Below are 7,432 nucleotides of genomic sequence, written 5' to 3'. Positions count from 1 at the left end.
TCAATCCTCAATCTTCAACCCTCAATCCTCAATCCTCAATCCTCATTCTTCAATCCTCAATGCCCAATCCACAATCTTCATTCCTCAATCCTCAATCATCAATTCTCAATCCTCAATCCTCAATCTTCAATCCTCAATGCTCAATCCTCAATCCTCAATCCTCAGTCTTCAATCCTCAGTCCTCAACCCTCAAACCTCAACCCTCAACCGTCAGTACTCGTCCTCAATCGTCAACACTCAATCCTCAATCCTCAACCTTCAATCCTCATTCTTCAATCCTCAATACCCAATCCTCAATCTTCAATCCTCAATCCTCAGTCCTCAATTCTCAATCCTCAATCCTCAGTCCCCAGTCCTCAAACCTCAATCCTCAAACCTCAGCCCTCATCCTCAATCCTCAATCCTCAATCCTCAATTCTCAATCCTCAATCTTCATTCCTCAATACTCAATCTTCAATCCTCAATACTCAATCCTCAATCCTCAATCCTCAATCCTCAATCCTCAATCCTCAATCCTCAATTTTCAATCCTCAATCTTCAATCCTCAATACACAATATTCAATCCTCCATACTCAATCCTCAATCGTCAGTCTTCAATCCTCAATACTCAATCTTCAATCCTCAATCCTCAATCCTCAATCCTCAATCCTCAATCCTCAATCCTCAATTTTCAATCCACAATACTCAATCTTCAATCCTCAATCCTCAATCCTCAATCCTCAACCCTCAATCGTCAGTCTTCAATCCTCAATAATCAATCTTCAATCCTCAATCCTCAATCCTCAATCCTCAATCCTCAATCTTCAATACTCAATCCCCAATCCTCAATCCTCAATCCTCAATAACCAATCTCGAATCCTAGATCCTCAATCCCCAATCCTCAATCCTTAATCCTCAATCTTCAATCCTCAATCCCCAGTCCACAATCTCCAATCCTCAATGCTCAATCCTCAATCGTCAATCCTCAGTCCTCAATCCTCAATCCTCAATCCTCAAACCTCAATCCTCAGCCGTCAGTCCTCGTCCTCAATCCTCAACCCTCAATTCTCAATCCACAATCTTCAATACTCAATACTCAATATTCAGTCCTCAATCCTTATTCCTCAATCCTCAATCTTCAATCCTCAATCCTCAATCCTCAATCCTCATTCTTCAATCCTCAATACCCAATCCTCAATCTTCATTCCTCAATCCTCAATCATCAATTCTCAATACTCAATACTCAATCTTCAATCCTCAGTGCTCAATCCTCAATCCTCAATCCTCAGTCCTCAATCCTCAATCCTCAACCCTCAAACCTCAACCCTCAACCGTCAGTACTCGTCCTCAATCGTCAACACTCAATCCTCAATCCACAATCTTCAATCCTCATTCTTCAATCCTCTATACCCAATCCTCAATCTTCAATCCTCAATCCTCAATCCTCAATTGTCAATCCTCAATCCTCAGTCCCCAGTCCTCAAACCTCAATCCTCAACCCTCAGCCCTCATCCTCAATCCTCAATCCTCAATCCTCAATCCTCAATCCTCAATCTTCAATCCTCAATACTCAATCTTCAATCCTCAATCCTCAATCCTCAATCCTCAATCCTCAATCCTCAGTCTTCAATCCTCAATCCTCAATCCTCAATCCTCAATCCTCAGTAATCAATCCTCAATCCTCAATACTCAATCGTCAGTCCTCAGTCCTCAATCCTCAACCCTCAATCCTCGTTCCTCAAACCTCAATCCTCAACCCTCAGCCCTCATCCTCAATTCTCAATTCACATTACTCAATCCTCAATCATCAATCCTCAGTCCTCAATCCTCAATCCTCAATCCTCATTCTTCAATCCTCAATACCCAATCCTCAATCTTCATTCCTCAATCCTCAATCATCAATTCTCAATCCTCAATCCTCAATCTTCAATCCTCAGTGCTCAATCCTCAATCCTCAATCCTCAGTCCTCAATCCTCAATTCTCAATCCACAATCTTCAATACTCAATACTCAATATTCAGTCCTCAATCCTTATTCCTCAATCCTCAATCTTCAATCCTCAATCCTCAATCCTCAATCCTCAATCTTCAATCCTCAGTGCTCAATCCTCAATCCTCAATCCTCAGTCCTCAATCCTCAATTCTCAATCCACAATCTTCAATACTCAATACTCAATATTCAGTCCTCAATCCTTATTCCTCAATCCTCAATCTTCAATCCTCAATCCTCAATACTCAATCTTCAATCCTCAATCCTCAATTCTCAATACTCAATCCACATTCTTCAATCCTCAATCCACATTCTTCAATCCTCAATACCCAATCCTCAATCTTCAATCCTCAATACTCAATACTCAATCCTCATTCTTCAATCCTGAATCCTCATTCTTCAATCCTCAATACCCAATCCTCAATCTTGAATCCTCAATCCTCAATCCTCAATTCTCAACCCTCAATCCTCAGTCCTCAGTCCTCAAACCTCAATCCTCAAACCTCAAACCTCAATTCTGTATCCTCAATCCTGCATCCTCAATCTTCAGCCCTCAGTCCTCAACAATCAGCTGTCAATCCTCAATCCCCAATAGAATATCCTCAATTCACAGTTTTCAATACTCAATAATCAATCTGCTATCTTCAAATCTCTATCCACAAACATCAATTCTCATCACTCAACCCTGAGCGCTCAGACCTCAATGTTCAATCCTCAATCCTCAATCCTCAATCCTCAGTAATCAATCCTCAATCTTCAATACTCAATCGTCATTCCTCAGTCCTCAATCGTCAATCCTCAATCCTCGTTCCTCAAACCTCAATCCTCAACCCTCAGTCCTCATCGTCAATTCTCAATTCTCAATCCTCAATCCTCAATACTCAATCTTCAATCCTCAATAATCAATCTCCAATCGTGGATCCTCAATCCCAAATCTTCATTCCTTAATCCTCATTCATCAATTCTCAATCCTCAATCCTCAATCTTCAATCCTCAATGCTCAATCCTCAATCCTCAATCCTCAGTCCTCAATCCTCAGTCCTCAACCCTCAAACCTCAACCCTCAACCGTCAGTACTCGTCCTCAATCGTCAACACTCAATCCTCAATCCTCAACCTTCAATCCTCATTCTTCAATCCTCAATACCCAATCCTCAATCTTCAATCATCAATCCTCAGTCCTCAATTCTCAATCCTCAATCCTCAGTCCCCAGTCCTCAAACCTCAATCCTCAAACCTCAGCCCTCATCCTCAATCCTCAATCCTCAATCCTCAATCCTCAATTCTCAGTCCTCAATCTTCATTCCTCAATACTCAATCTTCAATCCTCAATACTCAATCCTCAATCCTCAATCCTCAATCCTCAGTCCTCAATTCTCAACCCTCAATCCTCAGTCCTCAGTCATCAAACCTCAATCCTCAGACCTCAGCACTCATCCTCAATCCTCAATCCTCAATCCTCAGTCCTCAATACTCAATCTTCAATACTCAATACTCAATCTTCAAACCTCAATCCTCAGTCCTCAAACCTCAATTCTGAATCCTCAATCCTGCATCCTCAACATTCAGCCCTCAGTCCTCAACAATCAGTTGTCAATTCTCAATCCGCAATAGAATATCCTCAATTCACTGTTTTCAATACTCAATACTCAATCTGCAATCTTCAAATCTCTATCCACAAACATCAATTCTCATCATTCAACCCTGAACGCTCAGTCCTCAGTGTTCAATCCTCAATCTTCAATTCTCAATCTTCAATCCTCAATACTGAATCTTCAATACTCAATCCCCAATCCTCAACCCTCAATCCTCAATCCTCAATCCTCAATCCTCAGTAATCAATCCTCAATTCTCAATACTCAATCGTCAGTCCTCAGTCCTCAATCCTCAACCCTCAATCCTCGTTCCTCAAACCTCAATCCTCAACCCTCAGCCCTCATCCTCAATTCTCAATTCTCAATACTCAATCCTCAATCCTCAATCTTCAATCCTCAATAATCAATCTCCAATACTAGATCCGCAGCCACCAATCCTCAATCCTCAATCCTCATTCTTCAATCCTCAATACCCAATCCTCAATCTTCAATCCTCAATCCTCAATCCTCAATCCTCAATCCTCAATCCTCAATCCTCAATCCTCAATCCTCAATCCTCAATCGTCAATCTTCATTCCTCAATACTCAATCTTCAATCCTCAATCCTCAATTCTCAATACTCAATCCTCATTCTTCAATCCTCAATCCACATTCTTCAATCCTCAATACCCAATCCTCAATCTTCAATCCTCAATACTCAATACTCAATCCTCATTCTTCAATCCTCAGTCCTCATTCTTCAATCCTCAATACGCAATCCTCAATCTTGAATCCTCAATCCTCAATCCTCAATTCTCAACCCTCAATCCTCAGTCCTCAGTCCTCAAACCTCAATCCTCAAACCTCAAACCTCAATTCTGTATCCTCAATCCTGCATCCTCAATCTTCAGCCCTCAGTCCTCAACAATCAGCTGTCAATCCTCAATCCCCAATAGAATATCCTCAATTCACAGTTTTCAATACTCAATAATCAATCTGCTATCTTCAAATCTCTATCCACAAACATCAATTCTCATCACTCAACCCTGAGCGCTCAGACCTCAATGTTCAATCCTCAATCCTCAATCCTCAATCCTCAGTAATCAATCCTCAATCTTCAATACTCAATCGTCATTCCTCAGTCCTCAATCGTCAATCCTCAATCCTCGTTCCTCAAACCTCAATCCTCAACCCTCAGTCCTCATCGTCAATTCTCAATTCTCAATCCTCAATCCTCAATACTCAATCTTCAATCCTCAATAATCAATCTCCAATCGTGGATCCTCAATCCCAAATCTTCATTCCTTAATCCTCATTCATCAATTCTCAATCCTCAATCCTCAATCTTCAATCCTCAATGCTCAATCCTCAATCCTCAATCCTCAGTCCTCAATCCTCAGTCCTCAACCCTCAAACCTCAACCCTCAACCGTCAGTACTCGTCCTCAATCGTCAACACTCAATCCTCAATCCTCAACCTTCAATCCTCATTCTTCAATCCTCAATACCCAATCCTCAATCTTCAATCATCAATCCTCAGTCCTCAATTCTCAATCCTCAATCCTCAGTCCCCAGTCCTCAAACCTCAATCCTCAAACCTCAGCCCTCATCCTCAATCCTCAATCCTCAATCCTCAATCCTCAATTCTCAGTCCTCAATCTTCATTCCTCAATACTCAATCTTCAATCCTCAATACTCAATCCTCAATCCTCAATCCTCAATCCTCAGTCCTCAATTCTCAACCCTCAATCCTCAGTCCTCAGTCATCAAACCTCAATCCTCAGACCTCAGCACTCATCCTCAATCCTCAATCCTCAATCCTCAGTCCTCAATACTCAATCTTCAATACTCAATACTCAATCTTCAAACCTCAATCCTCAGTCCTCAAACCTCAATTCTGAATCCTCAATCCTGCATCCTCAACATTCAGCCCTCAGTCCTCAACAATCAGTTGTCAATTCTCAATCCGCAATAGAATATCCTCAATTCACTGTTTTCAATACTCAATACTCAATCTGCAATCTTCAAATCTCTATCCACAAACATCAATTCTCATCATTCAACCCTGAACGCTCAGTCCTCAGTGTTCAATCCTCAATCTTCAATTCTCAATCTTCAATCCTCAATACTGAATCTTCAATACTCAATCCCCAATCCTCAACCCTCAATCCTCAATCCTCAATCCTCAATCCTCAGTAATCAATCCTCAATTCTCAATACTCAATCGTCAGTCCTCAGTCCTCAATCCTCAACCCTCAATCCTCGTTCCTCAAACCTCAATCCTCAACCCTCAGCCCTCATCCTCAATTCTCAATTCTCAATACTCAATCCTCAATCCTCAATCTTCAATCCTCAATAATCAATCTCCAATACTAGATCCGCAGCCACCAATCCTCAATCCTCAATCCTCATTCTTCAATCCTCAATACCCAATCCTCAATCTTCAATCCTCAATCCTCAATCCTCAATCCTCAATCCTCAATCCTCAATCCTCAATCCTCAATCCTCAATCCTCAATCGTCAATCTTCATTCCTCAATACTCAATCTTCAATCCTCAATCCTCAATTCTCAATACTCAATCCTCATTCTTCAATCCTCAATCCACATTCTTCAATCCTCAATACCCAATCCTCAATCTTCAATCCTCAATACTCAATACTCAATCCTCATTCTTCAATCCTCAGTCCTCATTCTTCAATCCTCAATACGCAATCCTCAATCTTGAATCCTCAATCCTCAATCCTCAATTCTCAACCCTCAATCCTCAGTCCTCAGTCCTCAAACCTCAATCCTCAAACCTCAAACCTCAATTCTGTATCCTCAATCCTGCATCCTCAATCTTCAGCCCTCAGTCCTCAACAATCAGCTGTCAATCCTCAATCCCCAATAGAATATCCTCAATTCACAGTTTTCAATACTCAATAATCAATCTGCAATCTTCAAATCTCTATCCACAAACATCAATTCTCATCACTCAACCCTGAGCGCTCAGACCTCAAAGTTCAATCCTCAATCCTCAATCCTCAATCCTCAGTAATCAATCCTCAATCTTTAATACTCAATCGTCATTCCTCAGTCCTCAATCGTCAATCCTCAATCCTTAATCCTCAATCTTCAATACTCAATCCCCAATCCTCAATCCTCAATCCTCAATCCTCTATCCTCAGTAATCAATACTCAATCCTCAATACTCAATTCGCAGTCCTCAGTCCTCAATCCTCAACCCTCAATCCTCGTTCCTCAAACCTCAATCCTCAACCCTCAGCCCTCATCCTCAATTCTCAATTCTCAATACTCAATCCTCAATCCTCAATCCTCAATCCTCAATCTTCAATCCTCAATCCTCAATCCTCAATCCTCAATCCTCATTCTTCAATCCTCAATACCCAATCCTCAGTCTTCATTCCTCAATCCTCAATCATCAATTCTCAATCCTCAATCCTCAATCTTCAATCCTCAGTGCTCAATCCTCAATCCTCAATCCTCAGTCCTCAATCCTCAATCCTTAACCCTCAAGCCTCAACCCTCAACCGTCAGTACTCGTCCTCAATCGTCAACACTCAATCCTCAATCCACAATCTTCAACCCTCATTCTTCAATCCTCTATACCCAATCCTCAATCTTCAATCCTCAATCCTCAATCCTCAATTCTCAATCCTCAATCCTCAGTCCCCAGTCCTCAAACCTCATTACTCAACCCTCAGCCCTCATCCTCAATCCTCAATCCTCAATCCTCAATCCTCAATCCTCAATCTTCAATCCTCAATACTCAATCTTCAATCCTCAATCCTCAATCCTCAATCCTCAATCCTCAATCCTCAATCCCCAATTTTCAATCCTCAATCTTCAATCCTCAATACTCAATATTCAATCCTCCATCCTCAATCCTCA

The sequence above is a fragment of the Calliopsis andreniformis genome, unplaced genomic scaffold (genome assembly GCF_051401765.1).
Source record: "Calliopsis andreniformis isolate RMS-2024a unplaced genomic scaffold, iyCalAndr_principal scaffold0091, whole genome shotgun sequence".
Classification (NCBI taxonomy): Eukaryota; Metazoa; Arthropoda; class Insecta; order Hymenoptera; family Andrenidae; genus Calliopsis; species Calliopsis andreniformis.
Note: the sequence above shows the minus strand (reverse complement) of the source record.